The sequence below is a fragment of the Melozone crissalis genome, unplaced genomic scaffold, assembly GCF_028551555.1.
Source record: "Melozone crissalis strain CALT ecotype California unplaced genomic scaffold, PUWL_Pcris_2 ptg000077l_1, whole genome shotgun sequence".
In the NCBI taxonomy this organism is placed as follows: domain Eukaryota; kingdom Metazoa; phylum Chordata; class Aves; order Passeriformes; family Passerellidae; genus Melozone; species Melozone crissalis.
The window spans coordinates 253,881-276,270 of record NW_026535854.1 but is presented as its reverse complement, the minus strand read 5'-3'; positions in this window follow the sequence as shown (position 1 = coordinate 276,270).

Sequence of the window (22,390 nt, the reverse complement as noted above, 5' to 3'; positions counted from 1 at the left end):
AGCTCTGCCCGTTGTCCCTGGAGATCCTGAACCGGCCCTTGAACGATGGCGCGTAGGCGATGCTGCCACCATTGTCCTTGATCCCTGCCATGAATTCCAGCCCCTGCCCAGGGGCAGGTCTCTGGCACACCCAGAACATGGAGAAACTCCCAAAATTAAACTCAGACCCTCAGCAGAGGAGGCGCAGGGACCCTCCGGGGGGCTGGAGGTGCCCCCCGCACTCCAGCAGGGTCACAGCCACCCGGAGCCCCGCGGGACAAAGGGGAGATGGGCACCAGGACCAGCTGTGCCATTCTCATTCCCAGCACGAAGTCCGACACCATTCCCTCTCCCTCTCTGTCTCTCTCTCCCTCTCCCTCTCTCTCTGTCTCTCTCTTTCTGTCACAGGATTTTTCCTGGAGCAGCACAGAGAGAAGATGAAGATGAAACAATTCCCATCTCTCCTCACTGCTCCTGCTGTTTCTGCAGGTGTGGAAAGTGTCAGGGGTATTGTTCCCCTCCAGGGAACAAATTCATCATTTGGGTTCTGCTGCAGATTGTTTTGTTTCCTTGGCCAATGGGCTCCAGGCCGTGACCTGGCTCTGTCAGACTCTCACGGGGATTCTTTAGGATTTTTTCGTGTCTTTTGTACGGAATTCTTTTAGTATCTCTTTAGTATAGATGTAATATAGCATTAATGAGATATAATATAGAATTAATGAAATATAATATAGTATTAATGTGATATAATATAGAATTAATGAGATGTAATATAGCATTAATGAGATGTAATATAGTATTAATGGGATATAATATAGAATTAATGAGATATAATATAGTATTAATGAGATGTAATATACCATTAACGTGATGTAATATAGTATTAAAGAGATGTAATATAGTTTTAATGAGATATAATATAGTATTAATGAGTTATAATATAGAATTATTGAGATATAGCATTAATGAGATATAATATATTATTAATGAGATGTAATAAAGTAATAATGAGATATAATATTGTATTAATGCAATAAAATAAAATATTAATGTAATATAGTAGAGATTTAATAGAGCAATTGTTCAGCATTCTGCATAATGGAGTCAGATGCCGTGACCCTGCTGGAGTGCAGGGGGCACCTCCAGTTCCCCGGGGGGTCCCTGCGCCTCCTCTGCCGAGGGTCCGGGTTAAGTTTTGGGAATTTTGGGATGCAGTGGGTCTGCCAGAGAGCCGGGCAGGTGACGGAGTGGCTCGGGGGATCAAGAGCGATGGTTCAAGCATCGGCTATGCACCCTCAGTCAAGGGCCGGTTCAGGATCTCCAGGGACAACGGGCAGAGCTCGGTGACGCTGACCATGAACAACCTCAAGGACGAGGATTCTGCCACCTATTTTTGTGCCAAATCTGTTAATGTTTGGTATGATCCTGCTGGTGTTGTTTATAGATTTGACTGTGCCCCCCATCCCCGTGTCCCCCCCTGTCCCCGTTGCCCAGACCCTTCCCCCAAACCCCCAGCCCACACCCAGCCCTTGACCATTGATCCCAACCTTGCTCTGCCTCAGCCCCAATTCTCACCCGCTGACCCCAAACCACAACTCCTGACCACAAATCTCCTCTTTGTGCACCAAACTTTGAATTAAAAGTGGAGATTTAAAGCCAAGGTTAAGACTTTGGTCAACTTTCTTGCCAGGTATGGAGAATTTGGGGAAGAACCACTCTGGGGTTGGGACAGAGTCAGGAATGGGCAAAAGTGTTTGGGTTTTAGGGAAGGGTCTTGGATTTGGGAGGCGGTCGGGACATGGCAACAGGGTCCGGACCAAAACCATCCCCACCAGCACCAGTACGCCAATTGTTATAAGCAGATTTCCCGCGGAAATAGGATCCGGAATCCTCATCCTTGAGGTTGTTCATGGTCAGCGTCACCGAGCTCTGCCCGTTGTCCCTGGAGATCCTCACCCGGCCCCTGACTGATGGCGCATAGCCGGTGTCAGCACCATCGTTCCAGATCCCCGCGAGCCACTCCAGCCCCTGCCTGCGTCTCTGTCGGGCCCATTGCATGGAAAAACTCCTAAAACTGAACCCGGCCCCTTGGCAGAGGAGGCGCAGGGATCCCCCGGGGGGCTGGAGGTCCCCCCCGCACTCCAGCAGGGTCACGGCCGCCCGGAGCCCTGCGGGACAGAGGGGAGATGGGGATGAGGAGATGCAAAAGTCAGGCTGAGGTGTCCAATTAATTAATGGGTGGATGGGGGTAATTGCAGGGTTTAAGGAACTTTACAATACAGGAAACCTCTGCTAGACATTTGAGGCAAGAAAAAAGTATTCTGGGGAAAAACCAGTGACGGTTTGGGGATGGGGGAGCGGCCGTGACCCTGCTGGAGTGCAGGGGGCACCTCCAGCTCCCTGGGGGGTCCCTGCGCCTCCTCTGCCGAGGGTCTGGGTTCAGTTTCGGGAGTTCCTCCATGTTCTGGATCCGCCAGAGACCAGGGAAGGGGCTGGAATACATCGCGGGGATCAAGAAAAACAGTGGTGGCATTGGCTAGTCAGATTCGGTCAAGGGCCGGGTCACGATCTTCAGGGAAAACGGGCAGAGCTCGGTGACGCTGACCATGAACAACCTCAAGAACGAGGATTCCGGATCCTATTTCTGTGCCAAGCGTATTTCTGGTGGCAATGCTGATATTGCCAGTGCTTTTGGCCCTGTCCCCATCCCCGTGTCCTCAGCTGTCCCCAGATCTTTCCCCTGTGGTCACACATGGCCAGCGTCACCGAGCTCAGCCCGCTTTCTCTGGCCGTGCTGACCCGGGCCTTGACCGATGGAACGTTCCAGGTGACTCCACCCTTGCACCCATCTGCTTCTCTCAGCATGGAGCCCTTGGCTCGCGATCAATTTCAACAGTTTCATCTCTACAAAATTTCATGTGGTCTTGGGAAAAAAAAAAAAGGGTTTTTCTTAGGAGGTCCCAGAGAGAGGATTCCAGCACAGCCCCAAGGAGCAGCCCCAGACACCGAGGCCGCTGAGGGAGCAGTGAAGCCCCAGGTGGGAGCGTGGGGGGGAGGGAGGGAGGAGAAGACGCGGCGATTTTGGGGCTCCACAGCCTCCCCCCACTTCCTCCGTGGAAGCTGCCGGGGCCTGGCCGGGGCAGGAAAGGAAACAAAAAATTCCTGGTTTTGGTCATTGTGAACATCTGTGTTTGGCAGAGGGCAGCTCAGCCTCAGGGCGCTGCGGCAGAGCGTCGGCTGCACAAAAAGCTTTGTGTGCAAAGGGCACTGGACCGATCCCTGTTCCGCACTGGGACAGAGGGGAAGCGCCAGAGTGGGGAAAAATGGGGAAAATTGGGGGAAATTGGGAATTGGGGAAGTGACAGTGGAGTTTGGGGGAAAATATCTGAGATGTGAGAAAAAGAGCCAGGATTTTGGGGGAGGATCTCTGGGATTGGGAAAATATTTTGACCATCATGGTCACTATGTGGATTGATTCCAGCATCAATAGCATTGCCAGCATAACCATTGCAAAGTTTGACACAGAAATAAACGGCGGAATCCTGGTCCTTGAGGTTGTTCATGGTCAGCGTCACCGAGCTCTGCCCGTTGTCCCTGGAGATCGTGAACCGGCCCTTGACCGATGGTGCGTAGTCGGTGCTGCCACCACTGTTGATGCTTCCAACCAACTCCAGCCCCTGTCCCGGTCTCTGTCGAACCCAATCCATTTCAAAACTGCCAAAACTGAACCCGGACCCTCAGCAGAGGAGGCGCAGGGATCCCCCGGGGGGCTGGAGGTCCCCCCCGCACTCCAGCAGGGTCACGGCCGCCCGGAGCCCTGCGGGAGAAAGCGGAGATGGGGATGAGAAACCTGATTTGCTGTGGGCCCTAAGTGGGTGTGGCCAGCTGGAAAAAGGGATGAGACCCAGCTGGGAGGGGGACCAGGAGCAGGAGGAGAAGAACAAATTGTCACAACCTGGGACCAATATTTGGGACTTTGGGGTCAAGGTTTGAGCTTTGGCCTCATCCCCTTCTCCCCTTTGTCCCGGAGGGCTCCGGCCGGCCATGACCCTGCTGGAGTGCGGGGGGGACCTCCAGCCCCGCGGGGGGTCCCTGTGCCTCCTCTGCCGAGGGGTCGGGTTCAGTTTCAGCAGTTTTGCCATGTTCTGGATCCGCCAGAGACCCAGGAAGGGGCTGGAATTCGTCGCTTACATCAGGAGCGATGGTTCCGGCACCAGGTACGCACCGTCGGTCAAGGGCCGGTTCAGGATCTCCAGGGACAACGGCAGAGCTCGGTGATGCTGACCATGAACAACCTCAAGGAGGAGGATTCCAGATCCTATTTCTGCGCCAAAGCTGCTGGTGCTGCTTGGGCTGCTGCTGCTGCTTACATTGACCGTGTTGGTGGTGGCAGCGCCCTTGTCTGAGCCCCTCTTTTCCCCAAATCTCAGAACCTTTACGCAAATCTCAACCCTTGACCTCATTCTAACCCCTTGGCCCAGGTTTCCCCATTTCTCCCAATGGTTGCCAAAGACCCCAAACCCCCACACTGGTTCTGCCCTAAACCCTCCTTCTTTGGCCCCAAAACTCGCCCGATTCTGCCCCAAATCCCCACTCTGGGCTCCCAGCTGCAGCCGCTGGCCCTAACCTCACCCACTGTCCCCAAATCTCGGCCCTTTGGGCACTTTTGGGGCATGAGGGGGAGATTTGGGGCCGAGAGTTGAGTTTGGGGCCAGACCCAGGGCAGGGTTTGGGGCCAATGTGCAGTGTGTGGGCAAAGGGGGCAAGGCTGGGACAAAGGGTCAGGGGTGGGTCAGGGGGGTTTGGGGAAGGGTCTGGGGACAGCTGGGGACAGGGATGGAGCCAGGACCCCAAACACAAACCCAACCACCGGGAGTGAAACCAATGGCATGGGCGGCATTCCAGCCACCATAGGAATCCTTGGCACAGAAATAGGATCCGGAATCATCGTCCTTGAGGTTGTTCATGGTCAGCGTCACCGAGCTGTGCCCGTTGTCCCTGGAGATCCTGAACCTACCCTTGACAGAATCTGCGTAGTGGGTGGCGCCAGCAGTGATGATCTGTGCTACAAACTCCAGCCCCTGCCCGGGTCTCTGGTGCATCCAGCCCATCCCAAATTGTCCGAAACTGAACCCGGCCCCTCGGCAGAGGAGGCGCAGGGACCCCCCGGGGGGCTGGAGGTCCCCCCGCACTCCAGCAGGGTCACGGCCGCCCGGAGCCCTGCGGGACAAAGGGGAGATGGGGATGGGAAACCTGATTGGCTGAGGGCTTAAAAGTGGGTGTGTCAAACTGGAAAATGGGGCAGGACCTGGAAGCTCAGCAGGAGCAGGACAACTAGGATGAGATTTTCCAAGGGACACAGTTTGGGGCCAAGAGTCAGGACTTAGGTAAAGGGTTGAGTTTTGGCCTCATCCCCATCTCCCCTTTGTCCCACAGGGCTCCGGGCGGCTGTGACCCTTCTGGAGTGCGGGGGGGACCTCCAGCCCCCCGGGGGGTCCCTGCGCCTCCTCTGCCGAGGGTCTGGATTCAGTTTTGGGAGTTTTGACATGGAATGGATTGGCCAGAGACCCGGGCAGGGGCTGGAATTCGTTGCCTACATCAGCAACACTGGTGGTTACACCTACTACGCGCCATCGGTCCAGGGCCGGTTCAGGATCTCCAGGGACAACGGGCAGAGCTCGGTGATGCTGACCATGAACAACCTCAAGGACGAGGATTCCGCCGTTTATTTCTGTACCAAATCTGATTATGCTGGTGCTGCTGGTGGTGCTGCTGCTGCTTATATTGACCATGCCAGTTTTGGCATCACCCCTGTCTGAGTCCCCCCAGTCCCCAAACCCAGACTCTTCCCCCCAAAACCTCAGCCCTTGACCCTTTGTCCCAAAATTTCCCCCATTTGCCCAATGGTCAGCACTGACCCCAGACCCTCCCCTGCTCCTGCCCCAAATCTCAACCATTGGCCCCAAACCTTAGCCCCTGGGCTCCAGTTCAGGCCTCCTCCAATCAGGGCCCAGGGAGCTGGGGGAGATTGGGGTAAAATGGGCAAAACTGGGGGAAATTCTAGAGTAAGGGCAGCAGGGGCAAAGTTTGGGGGGAAATTATGAAGGTTTGAGAAGGGCTGGAACTTGGGGGAAGGATCGCTGGAGACTGGAGATATTTATTACCCATAATGAGTGTGCCAGCGTCATCAATAAATCCATAATCAGCGCCCCAATATTTATGACGTCTGGCACAGAAATAGGATCCGGAATCCTCGTCCTTGAGGTTGTTCATGGTCAGCGTCACCGAGCTCTGCCCATTGTCCCTGGAGATCCTGAACCGGCCCATGACTGATGGCGTGTACGCGGTGCTGCCACCACCATTACTGATATCTACAATGTATTCCAGCCCCTGCCCGGGTCTCTGGCGGATCCAGAGCGTGTCAGAACTGCCAAAACTGAACCCGGACCCTCGGCAGAGGAGGCGCAGGGACCCCCCGAGGGGCTGGAGGTCCGCCGCACTCCAGCAGGTTCACGGCTGCCCGGAGCCCTGCGGGACAAACGGGAGATGGGGATGGGGAAAAAAATCAACCCAAATATTGATTCTTGCATGCAGATCCTGATGCTGGCCCCAAATTGGGAACATTGGAGTTCACCATCCTCCTCCTGCAGACCCTGCCAATCCTCCCAGTTGGATCCCACACCCTTCTTCTGGCATGACGGTGCCCATTTTGGGTGCGCAGCCAATCCAGCTCCTCACCCCCATCTCCCCTTTGTCCCGCAGGGCTCCGGGCGGCCGTGACCCTGCTGGAGTGCGGGGGGGACCTCCAGCCCCCCGGGGGATCCCTGGGCCTCCTCTGCCAAGGGTCCGGGTTTGATTTTGGGAAATTGCCATGGGATGGATGCGCCAGAGACCCGGGAAGGGGCTGGAATTCATTGCGGTGATCTGGGACAATGGTGGTTGGACTGGGTACGCGGATTCGGTGCAGGGGCGGTTCCCGATCTCCAGGGACAACGGGCAGAGCTCGGTGACGCTGACCATGAACAACCTCAAGGACGAGGATTCCGGATCCTGTTTCTGCGTGAAATCTGGTTTAACTAATGGAGGTTGGGGTGGTGCTGGAGCTGTTGTTGTTTTTGGCCCTGTCACTGTCCCCATGTCCCCCCTGTCCCCATTCCCCAGATCCTCCCTCCAATCCCCAAGCCCTGACCCCATTCCTGTCCCCGTGTCTCAGCTCTGAACTGGTTCTGCCCCAATCTCAGCTCCTGGCCCCAAATCAGGGCCGGTTTCACGCTGAGCTCATCCTGGGCTCTTAAATCCCAACCATTGCCCACAGACTGGACCCATTCTGCTCCAAAATATCCCTAGTGCATCTGAGTCACAGCCACAGACCCAAATCTGGCCCATTTTCCCAAATCTCGACCATTTGCACCCACGTGTGGGGACCTTGGTTGAGGTTTGAAGCCAAGAGCTGAGGTTTGGGCCTAGGAGCTGAGAATTGGGGCAGAGCCAGTTCAGAGCTGGGACACGGGGACAGGAATGGGGTCAGGGGCTGTGGTCTGGCGAAGGGTCCTGGAAACGGGGTAAGGTGGGGACACAGGGATGGGGATGGGGTGAACACCATCCACACCTGCAGCTGCACGCCAATTATTATAGGCAACTTTGGCACAGAAATAGGATCCGGAATCCTTGTCCTTGAGGTTGTTCATGGTAAGCGTCACCGAGCTCGGCCCGTTGTCCCTGCAGATCGTGAACCGGCCCTGGACCGATGGTGTGTAGTAGATGGTACCACCACCACTGCTGATACTTCCAACCCATTCCAGCCCCTGCCTGGGTCTCTGGCGGATCCAGAACATGGTAAAACTGCCAAAACTGAACCCGGACCCTCGGCAAAGGAGGCGCAGGGAGCCCTCGGGGGGCTGAAGGTGCCCCCCGCACTCCAGCAGGGTCACGGCTGCCCGGAACCCTGCGGGACAAAGGGGAGATGGGGATGAGGCCAAAGCTAAACCCTTGACCCAAATCCTGACCCTTTGCCACAAATTGGGACCTGTGGAGTTCATCATCCTCCTCACAGGTGGGTCCCAATCCTTTATCAAGCTTGACCCTCCCAGTTTTTGGCCCCCGACCAATCAGGTTTCTCATCCCCATCTCCCTATTGTCCCGCAGGGCTCCGGGCGGCCGTGACCCTGCTGGAGTGCGGGGGGGACCTCCAGCCCCCCGAGGGGTCCCTGCGCCTCCTCTGCCGAGGGTCCCGGTTCAGTTTTGGGAATTATGGCATGTACAGGGTGCACCAGAGCCCCGGGCAGGGGCTGGAATGGCTCGTGGGGATCAACAGCAATGCTGGTTTTACCGGGTACGCGGATTCTGTCAAGGGCCGGTTCAGGATCTCCAGGGACAACGGGCAGAGCTCGGTGACGCTGACCATGAACAACCTCAATGACGACGATTCCACCGTTTATTTCTGTGCCAAATGTTACAGCAGTAGTTGTGGTAGTGGTGGTCCTGCTTATGGTGTTGATGGTGGTTGTGGTCCCGAGCCCTCTCCTCTCTGTTCCCAAATATCTCAGAATTCTCCGATCCTTCCCAAAAATCACCACCCCTGTTTCTCAAATCTTGACCATTTCCCCCTTAACTCCACTCCTGCTGCCACAGCTTTTGGATTCCCCCAATTTTTCCCATTTCTCCCCAATCTCTCCCAGTTCCCCTCCATCCCAGTGTTGCACGGGGATCGCTCCAGGCCCCTTTGCACACAAAGCTTTTTGTGCAGCCGGCGCTCTGCCGCAGCGCCCAGAGGCTGAGCTGCCCTCTGCCAAACACAGATGTTCACAATGACCAAAACCAGGAACTTTCTGTTTCCTTTCCTGCCCCGGCCGGGCCCCGGCAGCTGCCAGCGAGGAAGTGGGGGGAGGCTGCGGAGCCCCAAAATCGCGGCGTCTGCTCCTCCCTCCCTCCCTCGCTCCCACCTGGGGCTTCACTTCTCCCTCAGCGGCCTCGGTGTCTGGTGCTGCTCCTTGGGGCTGGGCTGGAATCCTCTCTGTGAGTTATGGTCATGGTGATGATGCTGGTGGTGGCACAAAACCCCCATCCCTGGTTCCCCAAAATGTCCCAAAATCCCCAAATCCTGCCCCAAATCCCACGCCTTGACCCCATTCTTGACCTTCTCCCCCAGTGTCCACCATCATTGACCCAACTCTCAACTTTCCCCCAGTTTTGCCCATTTCACCCAAATCTCCCCCAGCTCCCCGGGCCCTGATTGGAGGACGCCTGAACTGGAGGCCAGGGGGGAAGGTTTGGGGCCAATGGTTGAGATTTGGGGCAGGAGCAAGGGAGGGTTTGGAATCAGTGCTGACCATTGGGGCAAATAGGGCAGATTTGGGACAAAGGGTCGAGGGCTCAGGTTCGGGGGAATGATCCGAGTTTGGGGACAGAGGGGACTAAAAAATGAAGACTCAGAAAAAAACCACCATGACCAACATCATCACAATGAATGTCTTTACCAGCGGCAGGACCACAACTACCAGCCCAAATTTTGGCACAGACAAAGGTGGCGGAATCCTCGTCCTTGAGGTTGTTCATGGTCAGCGTCACCGAGCTCTGCCCGTTGTCCCTCTAGATCGTGAACCGACCCTTGACCGATGGTGCATAATAGGTGCTGCCACCAGTGTTGCTGATGTATGAGACCCATTCCAGCCCCTTCCCTGGTCTTTGAGAAACCCAGTTCATTCCAAAACTCCCGAAACTGAACCCGGACCCTCAGAAGAGGAGACGCAGGGACCCCCTGTGGGGCTGGAGGTCCCCCGCACTCCAGCAGGGTTACGGCCACTCCCCCATCCCCAAACCTTCCTTGGAGTTTTGCCCCAAATTCCCTATGTCTGGCCCAAAATCTCCAAGAGAGATGCCCAGTATTATACAGTGCCTTCAAGCCTCCAATTGACCCCAATTCACCCATTGCTTAACTGGACAGCTCTGCCTGAGTTTTGCACCGCCTCATCCCCATCACCCCTCTGTCCCACACGCTCCGGGCGGCCGTGACCCTGCTGGAGTGCGGGGGGAAACTAAACACCCCCGGGGGGTCCCTGCGCCTCCTCTACCGAGGGTCCGGGTTCAGTTTTAGCAGTTTTGGGATGGGCTGGTATCGACAGAGACCCGGGCAGGGCTTGGAACACATCGGAGGGATCCAAAGCGATGGCCGCACCTACTACGTGCCATCGTTCAGGGGCCAGGTCACGATCTCCAGGGACAACGGGCAGAGCTCGGTGACGCTGACCATGAAGAACCTCAAGGACGAGGATTCCGGATCCTACTGCTGTGCCAAAAACGCCTATGATTGTTGGGGTTGGGAGGCTCATGCTGCTGGTTCTAATTTTGGTCCTGTCCCCATCCCTGTGTCCCTACCTGTCCCCGTTTCCCTGGTCCTTCCCTCCAGCCCGTGACCCCATTGTTGCCCCCCCCAGACCCAAATCTGGCCCGTTTTTCCCCAGTCTTGAGCATTTGCACCCAGATTTAGGGACCTTGGTTGAGCCTTGGGCCAAGAGTTGAGTTTTGGGTCCAGGAGGTGAGATTTGGGGCAGAACCAGCTGAGTTTGGGGCCCATGGTCACTAGTGAACCCCACTGAGATCTGGGGCAAAAGGGGCTGAGTTTTAGGCATGAACAGTGGAGATTTGGGTCAAATGCCTAAAGCTGTAAGAGAAATGTTAGAGGTGAGGCAATGATGGTGGAGATTGGGGGAAAACTGACAAGGTTTTGGGACAAGGGCAAAGATTTGATGGTAGATAGTAGGAGTTTTTGGATGTCTGTGAGCCCAGTGTCAGGTGATGGGGCCATCACCGGCATTCTAAATATAATTAGCACCAGCACCACCAGTACCAGGAGATTTGGCACAGAAATAGGTGGCGGAATCCTCGTCCTTGAGGTTGTTCATGGTCAGCGTCACCGAGCTCTGCCCGTTGTCCCTGGAGATCGTGACCCGGCCCTTGACCGATGGCGCGTACCAGGTGCTGCCACCACCATTACTTTTATCTGCAACGTACTCCAGCCCCTGCCCGGGTCTCTGTCGATACCAGCCCATGGCAAAACTGCCAAAACTGAACCCAGACCCTCGGCAGAGGAGGCGCAGGGACCCCCCGGGGGGCTGGAGGTCCCCCCGCACTCCAGCAGGGTCACGGCCACTCCCCCATCCCCAAACCTTCACCGGTTTTGCCCCCAATTTCCTTTTGTTTGTCCCCAAATCTCCAACAGATATATCCTGAATGGTAAGGTTCCTTAAACCGTGCAATTAGTCCCAATCCACCCATTAAATAATTGTACACCTCCACCTGACTTTTGCATCGCCTCATCGCCATCTCCCCTTTGTCCCGCAGGGCTCCGGGTCGCCGTGGCCCTGCTGGAGTGCGGGGGGGACCTCCAGCCCCCCGGGGGGTCCCTGCGCCTCCTTTGCCGAGGGGCCGGGTTCAGTTTTGGACAATTTGGTATGTACTGTGTCCGCCAGAGACCCGGGCAGACGCTGGAATACATCGCGACTATCAGCAGCAATGGTGGCATCACTGCTTACGCGGATTCGGTCAAGGGCCGGTTCACGATCTCCAGGGACAACGGGCAGAGCTCGGTGACGCTGACCATGAACAACCTCAAGGACGAGGATTCCGCCGCCTATTTCTGCGGGAAATCTGCTGATAATAATGCCTATGCTGGTGGTATCGTTTTGGCCCCATCTCCAAAGCCCAGATCCTTCCCCCAGTCCCCAGCCCCTGACCCCATTCCTGCCCCTGTGTCCCAGCCCTGAACTGGCTCTGCCCCAAATCTCCCCCATTTTCCCCAAGATTCCGAACACTCGGCCCCACCCCTTCACGCTTGGTGCCAATTTTTGTGCCAAACTCTCCGGATTCGGTGCCCCCAGCGCAGGTTTGGAGCCAGGCGTGTGGTTTTTGGGCTGCCCCAGAGGAATTTATCCCTGCCCGGGGTCTCTGTCCCAGTCCCCACCAGGATAGGGCTGTGGGGACCCCTCTGCAGCCGTTTGGTATCCCACCATCGCTGTCCTCACCGGGCTGTGGCCATGGGGAGGTGCCGGCGGCGCACGGCCCCGGCAGCACACTCAGAACTCGATGGCGCTGCTTACCGCGAGAGGTTTGTGGCCAATCACACAAAGCAAAGGCAGATTGACACGGGGGGGCCGGATCTGGGAAATCCTCGTCAGTTTTGGGGAATTTGGTTGGGACGTGGAGCCAAGAGCTGAGATTTGGGGCCAGGAGCTGAGATTTGGGAAAGAGCCAGTTCAGAGCTGGAAAAGGGGACAGGAATGGGGTCAGGGGCTGGGGATTGGGGAAGGGTCTGGGGAATGGGGACATGGGGGAAGGAGCCATGGGGATGAGGTCAAAACGACAGGCAACATTCTCCCAACCAGCACGATCATCAATACACTTGGCGCAGAAATAGGATCCGGAATCGTTGACCTTGAGGTTGTTCATGGTCAGCGTCACGGAGCTCTACCCGTTGTCCCTGGAGATCGTGACCGAATCCGTGTACCCGGTCCAACCACCATTGTAGCTGATACTCGCGAGCCAGTCCATCTCCTTCCCGGGTCTTTGGCGCACCCAGACCACGTCGTAACTTCCGAAACTGAACCCGGACCCTCGGCAGAGGAGGCGCAGGGAACCCCCAGGGGGCTGGAGGTCCCCCCCGCACTCTAGCAGGGTCACGGCTGCCCGGAGCCCTGCGGGACAAAGGGGAGATGGGGATGAGGAACCTGATTGGTCGAGGGCCTAAAAGGGAGCAAGGCCACCTGTAAAAAGAGGAGGAGGATGATGAACTCCATGGGTCCAAATTTGGGGCCCAGAGTCAGGATTTGGGTCAAGGGTTGAACTTTGGCCTCATCCCCATCTCCCCTTTGTCCCGCAGGGCTCCGGGCGGCCGTGACCCTTCTGGAGTGTGGGGGGGACCTCCAGCCCCCCGGGGGGTCCCTGCGCTTCCTCTGCCGAGGATCCGGGTTCAGTTTTGGGGATTATGGAATGTTCTGGATCCGCCCGAGACCCGGGCAGGGTCTGGAGTGGCTCGCGAATATCCACGGCAGTGGCAGCACCTTCTAAGCACCATCGGTCAAGGGCTCGTTCAGGATCTCCAGGGACAACGGGCAGAGCTCGGTGACACTGACCATGAACAACCTCAAGGACGAGGATTCCGGATCCTATTTCTGCGCCAAGGGTTTTGCTGGTTATGCTGGTGATAACGATGCCTGCTGTATTGACCCCACCCCCACCACTGCACCCCCACCTGTCCCCATTCCCCAGACCCTTCCCCAGCTCCCAGCCCCTGACCCGGCCCGTGACCATTTCTCCATTTCCCTTTCCCCTCTCCGGCCCCAAACCCCAACCCTTGGCCATTGATCTTCCCCCAAACTCTGCCCCAAAGGTCAGCATTGGGCCCGGGGCTGGGGACACGAATTCAGTCACCGAGAGGGGGGACGAGGGCTGGGATTTGGGAAAGGGTCTGGCGTTTGGGGACATTTGGGGACACAACAATAGTGGTGGAGTCAATAGCATTGGCATCATGGTCATCCCCATCAGCCCCAGCAGGTTTGGCACAGAAATAGGAACCGGAATCCTCGTCCTGCAGGTCGATCATGGTCAATGCTGTTAAGCTGTGCCCGTTGTCCCTGGAGATCCTGACCCGGCCATGCACCGACGGCGCGTAGTAGGTGTAGCCCGCAGAGCTGTGGATCCCCGCGAGCCATTCCAGCCCCTGCCAGGTCTCTGGCGTATCCATTGCATGGAGTGACCCCCGAAACTGAACCCGGACCCTCGGCACAGCAACGTCAGGGACCCCCCGGGGGGCTGGAGGTCCCCCCTGCACTCTAGCAGGGTCACGGCCGCCCGGAGCCCTGCGGGACAAAGGGGAGATGGGGATGGGGAAAAATATCAACCCAAAACAAGATTCTTGCATGCAGATCCTGATGCTGGCCTCAAATTGGGACCCTTGAACTTCACCACCCTCTTCCTGCAGCACCTGCCAATCCTCCCAGGTGGATCCCACACACTTCTTCTGGCATGGCGGTTCCCACTTTGGGTCTGCAGACAATCCAGCTCTTCATCCCCATCTCCCCTTTTTCCCGCAGGGCTCCAGGCGGCCGTGACCCTGCTGGAGTGGAGGGGGGACCTCCAGCCCCCCGGGGGGTCCCTGACGTTGCTGTGCCAAGGGTCCGGTTTTGATTTCGGGAATTTCAACATGGGCTGGATGCGTCAAAGACCTGGAAAGGGGCTGGAATTCGTGGCAGGAATCAGCAACAACGGTGGCAACATTGGCTACACGCCATCGGTCAAGGGTCGGTTCAGGATCTCCAGGAACAACATGCAGAGCTCGGTGACGCTGACCATGAATAACCCCAAGGACGAGGATTCCGGATCCTATTTCTGCACCAAGGGTGTTTACAATTGTTGTGCTGCTTCTGATGCTGATGTTGGTGATGGTGTCCTTACCCCTCTTCCTGTCCCCGTGCCCCAGATAATTCCCTCCAACCCCAGACGCCACTCCTGACCCTGCGTCCCAACCCTGCCCTGCTCTCACCCCAAATCTCAGCTCCTGGCCCCAAATCTCAGCTCCTGGCCCCTCTGGATCCTATTTCTGCAGGAAATCTCCTGGTACCGGTGGCGCTTATGCTGCTGGTTATATTGAGAGTGCCGACCATGGCCCCATCCCCAACCAACATTAGGAGCAGCACCGTAACCATCAGCATCCTTGGCACAGAGATAGGATCCGGAATCCTCGTCCTTGAGGTTGTTCATGGTCAGCGTCACCGAGCTCTGCCCGTTGTCCCTGGAGATCCTGAACCGGCCCTTGACTGACGGCGCATAGATGGTGGCACCATTGCTCCAGATCGCTGCGATCCACTCCAGCCCCTGCCCGGGTCTCTGGCGCATCCAGCGAATCCCAAAACTGCTGAAACTGAACCCAGACCCTCGGCAGAGGAGGCGCAGGGACCCCCCGGGGGGCTTGAGGTCCCCCCTCCACTCCAGCAGGGTCACGGCCTCTCCCCAATCCCCAACCCTTCCCCAGTTTTGCCCCAAATTCCCTTTGTCTGGACTCAAATATTCTACAGAGGTTTCCATTATTGTAAAGTTCCTTAAACCCTGCAATTAGCCCCAGTCCACACATTAATTAATTCGACAGCTCCACCTGGCTTTTGCATCGCCCCATCCCCATCTCCCCTTTGTCCCGCAGGGCTCCGGGCGGCCGTGACCCTGCTGGAGTGCGGGGGGCACCTCCAGCCCCCCGGGGGGTCCCTGACGTTTCTCTGCATTGGCTCTGGGTTCACTCTGGCCAATCACGACATGTTCTGGGTGTGCCAGAGACCCGGGCAGGGGCTGCAGTTGGTCGCCCACATCACCTACAATGGAGGCTACACCATCTACAGTCCGTCGGTGCAGGGTCGGTTCAGGATCTCCAGGGAAAACGGGCAGAGCTCGGTAACGCTGACCATGAACAACCTCAAGGACGAGGATTCCGGATCCTATTTCTGTGCCAGACGTCATAAATATTGGGGTGCTGATTATGTTTTTATTGATGACGCTCTCAGCGATCCGATGCCCTTGATGGTCACCAAATGTCTCCAATCGCCACAGATTCTTCCCCAAAATCCCAGCCCTTCTCCTCAAATCTTGGCTATATTCCCCCAATCTCTGCCCTTGTTGCCGCAGCCCTGGAGTTTCCCCAATTTTGCCCATTTCACTCAAATATCCCCCAGCTCCCTGAACTCTGATTGGCTGATCGAGCACAGTCAGAAATGGGAACTCTTGGAGAGCAAGGCCTGAACTGGGGGACGTGTTTGAATGTTTGGTGCCAATGGTTGATTTTTGGGGCAGGAGCAGGGGAGGGTTTGGTGTCAGTGCTGACCATTGGTGCAAATGGGGGAGATTTGGGACAAAGGGTCAAGGGCTGAGGTTTGGGGGAAGGGTCTAGGTCTGGGGTCAAGAGGGGCTCTGATGGGGTGGTGCCACCACCGGAATGGCCAATATAAGGAGCAGCATAAGAGCTACCAGTATTGTAAGATTTGGCACAGAAATAGGTGGAAGAATCCCCATCCTTGAGGTTGTTCATGGTCAGCGTCACCGAGGTTTGCCCGTTGTCCCTGGAGATCGTGACCCGGCCCTTGACCGATGGCGCGTAGTAGGCGCTGCCACTGCTGCTGATACTGGCGACTGCTTCCAGCCCCTGTCTGGGTCTCTGGCGATGCCAGCCCATCCCAAAACTGCCAAAATCGAACCCGGACCCTTGGCAGAGGAGGCGCAGGGACGCCCCGGGGGGCTGGAGGTTCCCCCCGCACTCCAGAAGTGTCACGGCCGCCCGGAGCCCTGCGGGACAAAGGGGAGATGGGGATGAGGCCAAAGCTCAACCCTTGAAACAAATCCTGACTCTTGGCCCCAAATTCTGACCCTTGGAGTTCATCATCCTCCTCTCACGTGCGTCCCACCACTTTTTCAAGCGTGCCATGCCAACTTGGGCACTCTTCACCAATCAGGTTCCTCATCCCCTTCTCCCCTTTGTCCCGCAGGGCTCTGGGCGGGCGTGACCCTGCTGGAGTGCGGGGGGCACCTGCAGCCCCCGGGGGGTCCCTGCGTCTCCTCTGCCGAAGGTCCGGGTTCACTTTAGGGGATTATGATATGCACTGGATCCACCAGAGACCCGGGCAGGGGCTGGAATTCGTGGCAGGCATCTAGTACAATAGTGCCAACACTTACTATGCGCCATCGGTAAGGGTCCGGTTCAGGATCTCCTGGGACACCGGGCAGAGCTCGGTGACGCTGACCATGAACAACCTAAAGGATGAGGATTCCACCGTTTATTTCTGCTCCAAGTGTGCTGCTAATAATTACCCTGAACATGCTGCTCGTAGTGAGAATGCCCAAGGTTTTCCCACCCACATCCCCTTATCCCCCACCCTTCCCCGTTCCCCAGACCCTTCCTCCAAACCCCCAACCCACACCCAGCCCTTCACCATTGATCCCAACCTTGCTCTGCCTCGGCCCCAATTCTCACCCGCTGACCCCAAACCTCAACTCCTGACCCCAAATCTCCTCTTTGTGCCCTAAAACTTTGCTCTGCAGGTCAGGGTTTTTGGCCCAGGGTCCCGATTTGGGTCAGAATTTGGGATTTGTGTCAGTGGTGGCTGCTCGGGGCCAGCAGCGCAGATTTGGGCAGAGCTGGGCGAGTTCAGCCCAGGGATCCTGGCAGAAGGGCCGGGGCCAGTCCAAGAGCAAAAATGGCCCCGAGTGGGCCCCGAGCTAATGTGTGGGGCCAGGAGCTGAGAATGTGGGGCAGGGCCAGGGCAGGGTTAGGGCCCGAGGACAGGAATGGGGTCAGGGGCTGAGGATTGGGGGAAGGGTCACTGTGGAGACAGTTGGTGACCATCATGGTGGTGGGAACACTGACGGCATTGCTCCCAATAGCAGCAGCACTCTCAGAACCGTAACTACTACTGGCATGTTTTGTGCAGAAATAAACGGCGGAATCCTCGTCCTTGAGGTTGTTCATGGTCAGCGTCACCGAGCTCTGCCCGTTGTCCCTGGAGATCCTGGACCGGCCCTTGACTGATTGCGCGTAGCCGGTACCGCCACCATTGCTGCTGATGCTGGCGCTGTATTCCAGTGTCCGCCTGGATCTCTAACGGATCCAGATCATTCCAAAATTCCCGAAATAAAACCCAGATGCGCGGCACAGCAACGTCAGGGACCCCCCTGGGAGGCTGGAGGTCCCCCCCGCACTCCAGAAGGGTCACGGCCGCCCGGAGCCCTGCGGAACAAAGGGGAGATGGGGATGAGGCCAAAGCTCAACCATTGACCCAAATCCTGACTCTGGGCCCCAAACTGGGACCCATGGAGTTCATCATCCTCCTCCCAGGTGGGTCCTGCCCCTTTTTCTAGCTGGCCTTGCCCAGTTTCCGGCCCTCAGCCAAACAGGTTTCTCATCCCCATCTCCCCTTTGTCCCCCAGGGCTCTGGGCTGCTGTGACCCTGTTGGAGTGCGGGGGGGAACTCCAGCCCCCTGGGGGGTCTCTGTGTCTCCTCTGCTTAGGGTCCGGGTTTAGTTTTGGGAGCTACGAAATGCTCTGGGTGCGCCAGAGACCCGGGCAGGGGCTGGAGTGGCTCGCGAGTATCAGCTACAATGGTGGTTGAACCGGGTACGCGCCATCGGTGCAGGGCCAGTTCATGATCTCCAGGGACAACGGGCAGAGCTCGGTGAGGCTGACCATGAACAACCACAAGGACGAGGATTCCGGATCCTATTTCTGCGCCAAATCTGCTGGTGATAATTGCAATCCTGGTGCTAATTATGAAGAGGCCTTAGCTGGATCCACCCCCATCTCAGTGTCCCCTCCTGTCCTCAACCCCCAGGTCCTTCTCCCAAATCTCCGCTCTTGACCGTTTGTCCAATGTCTCCCCCATTTCCACCCATGGTGAACAAAGACCCCAAACCCTGACTGGTTCTGCCCCAAACCCAACTCTGTTGGTGCAAAAATTTGCCCAATTTCACTCCAAATCTCGGCCCTTTGGGATCTTTCTGGGGTCGAGGATGAGATTTGGGGCCAAGAGTTGAGTTTGGGGCCAGACCCAGGGCAGGGTTTGGGGCCAATTGGGCAGCGTTGGGGCAAAGGGGGCGGGGCTGGGACAAAGGGTCAGGGTGAAGGTTTGGAGGCAATGGTTGAGTCTTGGGGCAGAAAAAGGCAAGGGTTTGGTTTCAGTGCTGATCATTGATGCAAATGGGGACAAAGGGTCTAGATCTGAGACAACAGGTCAGGTTTGGGATGAAAATAGAAAATTTAGAGATCCAATGATAGGACAGGAGCAAAAACGAGAAGTTTGACGCTATCAACAGCATTGTCACCATGATTAGCAACAGCCCAACAACCAGCACAAAAAGCCCTGGCACAGAAATAGGATCCGGAATCCTCGTCCTTGAGGTTGTTCATGGTCAGCGTCACCGAGCTCTGCCCGTTGTCCCTGCAGATCGTGAACCAGCCCTTGACCGACGGCATGTAGGCGGTGCTGGAACCTGCAGGGCTGCTGATCCCCGCGAGCCACTCCAGCCCCTGCCCGGGTCTCTGTCGGGCCCATTGCATGGAAAAACTCCCAAAACTGAACCCGGACCCTCAGCAGAGGAGGCGCAGGGAACCCCCGGGGGGCTGGAGGTCCCCCCCGCACTCCAGAAGGGTCACGGCCACCCGGAACCCTGCGGGACAGAGGGGAGATGGGGATGAGGCGACGCAAACATCAGGCAGAGCTGTCCAATGAATTAATGGGTGGATTGGGGCTAATTGCAGGGTTTAAGGAACTTTTCAATACAGGAAACCTCTGCTGGACATTTGAGGCAAGAAAAAAGGATTCTCGGGCAAAACCAGTGAAGGTTTGGGGATGCGAGAGCGGCCGTGACCCTGCTGGAGTGCGGGGAGCACCTCCAGCCCCCCGGGGGGTCCCTGCCCCTCCTCTGCCGAGAGTCCGGGTTCAGTTTTTGGAATTTTGAGATGGGCTGGTATCGGCAGAGATCCGGGCAGGGGCTGGAGTGGCTCACGAGTATCCACAGCAGTGGCAGCACCGACTACGCACCATCAGTGCAGGGTCGGCTCAGCATCTGCCAGGACAACGGGCAGAGCTCGGTGACACTGACCATGACCAACCTCAAGGACGAGGATTCCGGATCCTATTTCTGCACCAAGGACACCGATGGTCACGGTGCTTATGCTGATGCTGGTTGGGGAAGGTGGAACAGCAAAGCCTTATCAATGTGATTGCCTGGCAAAAGATTTTGAGAATATGGAAACCATCAGCGAGATTGAAAGGAAAGCAAGCTTTGAGATGCTTCAGTGACTGAACAACTGGAAAACAACGGCGTGGCCGGCTGAAGGTGATCCCATTTTGATGGAACAACACCCTCTGCCTGCAGACAGCTCCAAGGGTCAGAGCAGACCCAGCAGCGTGGCAGAAGGGGCCAAAGAGGAGTTTTTAGGGTTTAAATATACTACAAAGTGTAGTTTTTAGGGTTTAAAGTTACTCCAAAGAGGGGTTTTTAGGGTTTAAAATTACTCCAAAGAGTAGTTTTTACGGTTTCCAAAGAGCAGGTTTTAGGCTTGGCAGAAGGGTCCCAAAGACCAATTTTTAGGGTTTAAAATGTAATAGAGTATGGTAATGAAATGATTCTTATAGGCTGTGTGTAAATGCTGTAGGGTTTGTATATTGGACCAGATTGGTTAGTGAGAATTAGAATATTCCACAGAAAAGAAGATTTATTGTATTGTGGTGGGAACCTCACTCTCTTACACTTTTATGCTCTTAGAGTTTTATGTTCTTACCCTTTTACACTCTTACCATTTTATTCACTGACTCTTTCACTCTCTTAGCCTTTTTATTCTCTCACCCTTTTACTCATTTACCTTTTTTACTCTCTTACTCTCTGACCCTCTCATCCTCTCTCCCCTCTCTTCTCTCAGCCCTGCTCCAGCCGTGCCTGGCAGATCCCAGCAGGGCCCTGCAGTTCGTCCTTTGCAATAAACCCCCAATGCCACAACCTGGCTGCAGAGATCTCTCATGTCCGTCCGTCTGTCCCGACTGTCCTGCTCCCGGATGCTCCTGCAGTGCTGGATGGGGATCTGGCCATGCACGGCACATCAATAGCACCAGCTCCATAACCACCACCACCAGCAGCAGCTGCTTTGGCACAGAAATAGGATCCAGAATCCTCGTCCTTGAGGTTGTTCATGGTCAGCGTCACCAAGCTCTGCCCGTTGTCCCTGGAGATTGTGAACCGGCCCTTGACCGACGGCGCGTAGCCAATATTGGCAGCACTTTTGCTGATCCCTGCAATGAATTCCAGCCCCTGCCCGGGTCTCTGGCGGACCCAGCTCATACCAAAACTGCCGAAACTGAACCCGGCCCCTCGGCAGAGGAGGCGCAGGGACACTCCCGGGGGCTGGAGGTCCCCCCGCTGCACTCCAGCAGGATCACGGCCGCCCGGAGCCCTGCGGGACAAAGGGGAGATGGGGATGAGAAGCTGGATTGGTTATGGACCCAAAGTGGGCGTCGCCATGCCAGAAGAAGGGTGTGGGATCCACCTGGCAGGAGTTGCAGGAGGAGGATGGGGCAGTCCAATGGTCCCAATTTGGGGCAACCATCAGGATCTGCATGCAGGAATCAACATTTGGGTGGATTCGTTCCCTCATCCCCATCTCCCCTTTGTCCCGCAGGGCTCCGGGCGGCCGTGACCCTGCTGAAATGCGGGGGGGGCCTCCAGCCCCCCGGGGGGTCCCTGCACCTCCTCTACCGAGGGTCCAGGTTCAGTATCGGGAGTTTCTCCATGTTCTGGGTGCGGCAGAAATCCAGGCAGGGGCTGGAATTTGTTGCAGGGGTCAAGGACAACGGTGGCACCATCTACTACGCGCCATTGGTCAAGGGTCGGTTCACGATCTCCCGGGACAACGGGCAGAGCTCGATGATGCTGACCATGAACAACCTCAAGGACGAGGATTCCGGATCCTATTTCTGCGCCAAATGTGTTGATGGTGGCTGTGCTAATAGTCATGGTACTGTTGGTGTGGCATTTATTGGTGATTCTGGTCTTGGTCCCAAATCCCTCCACTTTGTTCCCAAATATCCCATAGTCCTCTGATCTCCTCACCATCAGCATTTTTCATCAAATCTCAGCCATTTTACCTCAAAGTTTGCCCCTGTTGCCCCAACTTCCGAATTTCTCCCTGTTTTCCCCATTTCACCCAAATCCCCCCCAGCTCCCCGGGCCCTGATTTAACGAGGCCTGAACTGCAGCCCAGGGGTGAAGGATTGGGGCCAATGGTTGAGTTTTGGGGCAGGAGCAGGGGAGGGTTTGGAGTCAGTGCTGACCATTGGGGCAAATGGGGGAGATTTGGGACAAAGGGTCAAGGGCTGAGGTTTGGGTGGAGGATCTCAGGACTGGGGACAGGGGGGAAACTCAAAGACGGGGACTCAAGAAAAACCACCATGGCCAACATCACCACAGACAATATCGTCACCAGCAGCAGCAGCACAAAAATCATCCCCATCCTTGGCACAGAAATAAGCGGTGGAATCCTCGACCTTGAGGTTGGTCATGGTCAGCGTCATCAGACTCTGCCCGTTGTCTCTGGTGATCATGAACCGGTACTGACCGATGGCGCGTACCAGGTTCTGCCACCAGTGCGGATGTAGGCGATGACCTCCAGCCCCTGCCTGGGTCTCTGACGGACCCAGCTCATGGCAACACCCCCAAAATTGAACCCGGAGCCTCGGCAGAGGAGGCGCATGGACCCCCCGGGGGGCTGGAGGTGCCCCCCGTGCTCTAGCAGGGTCACGGCCGCCCGGAGCCCTGCGGGAAAATGGGGAGAAGGGGATGAGGCCAAACCTCAACCCTTGAACCCACATCCGGACTCTGGGCCACAAAC